Source organism: Aplysia californica, unplaced genomic scaffold (assembly GCF_000002075.1).
Source record: "Aplysia californica isolate F4 #8 unplaced genomic scaffold, AplCal3.0 scaffold00990, whole genome shotgun sequence".
NCBI lineage: Eukaryota > Metazoa > Mollusca > Gastropoda > Aplysiida > Aplysiidae > Aplysia > Aplysia californica.
This window is the reverse complement of record NW_004798260.1, coordinates 173,309-174,545: the sequence shown is the minus strand read 5'-3', so window position 1 is coordinate 174,545 and position 1,237 is coordinate 173,309.

The window sequence follows — 1,237 nt, the reverse complement described above, 5'->3', positions numbered from 1 at the left end:
TCGGACAAGGGCGAAAAATCTCGGAGGGCCCGTGTGCAAGTTGTGCACGTTAAAGATCCCTTGGTGGTCTAAAATCCGCCACCCGGGCAAAATTCAAAATTTCCTACCAACTGAAAATATTAGGTGTGTCCCGCGCGCTCATATGACCTATGTAGTTGCGAGCGCCGTAAAACACTTTACAAAAACAAAACATAATCTCTTTTCCTATGAAACGTTTATTGTCCTTATCTCTCCTCCTTTTTTCTGTTACTGTCTTGTAACACCTGTAATATTCGACACTTCTATGACCTATCTGTGTTGCAGTTGTGGTACATCCTAAAGCTAAGAGTGTATATGTTCCCATAGTCTGGGTTTTTTAAACGCAGGAATTTGCTTTAACTTTGCTCCATCACTCATTTTTTCAGGCCTGACAGTGAAGAAGTTAAACCACAAACCACACGACTTTGCTTAGTTTTAGGAAAAATTTTACGACACTTGCAACACAAAAAGGTCATATTCCTGCCGAAGATTAGATGCGTTACAAGAGTAACAGACACAAAAAGGAGGAGGAGAGAGAAGGACGACAGATGTTGATATGAAAAAGTAGCAGACACCACTAGAGCAGCCACCAACCACCCACACACAAGACTTCATATACACAGGCATATTTTTAACTATCCAACCGCAAGACTTCATAATGTAATTAAACTCAAAATTTCATAATGTAATTTAACACAAGACTTCATAATATACATGTATGTATGTACATTTACTTGTTGTAGTTTTTGTGTGTGTGGGTTTTTTAAAAATACATGTACCACGAAATTTTGATCTCTGTTGATCTGACTCGTGGTGCAAGGGTTGAAGATTAAGGGAAATAACCGAAGAAAATGGTTTATCAGAGAATGGGATACTATGAGTTATAAAACTTGGAGCCTTTATCCTCGTTTCTCACCCCATATTATCATTCATTATAGGCGTGTTCCCTGGCTATGCCTGTGACATTCTTAGAATTATATATTATTATTATATAGCTACGATGGGCACGTTCAAACTGTTCCCTGCACTTGCTTTTTACTTTCCTCTGCGTATGAAGAAAAAAATTCTGGAATTTTAATTTTCGAAAACGGACCGTAGAAATTAATGACACCAATAGGCCAGAGACTTGTAATCAGTCCTGCTGTTGTTGTTGTTGTTGTTGTTGTTGTTGTTGTTTTTGTTGTTGGTGGTGGTGGTGGTGGTGGTGGTGGTGGTGGTG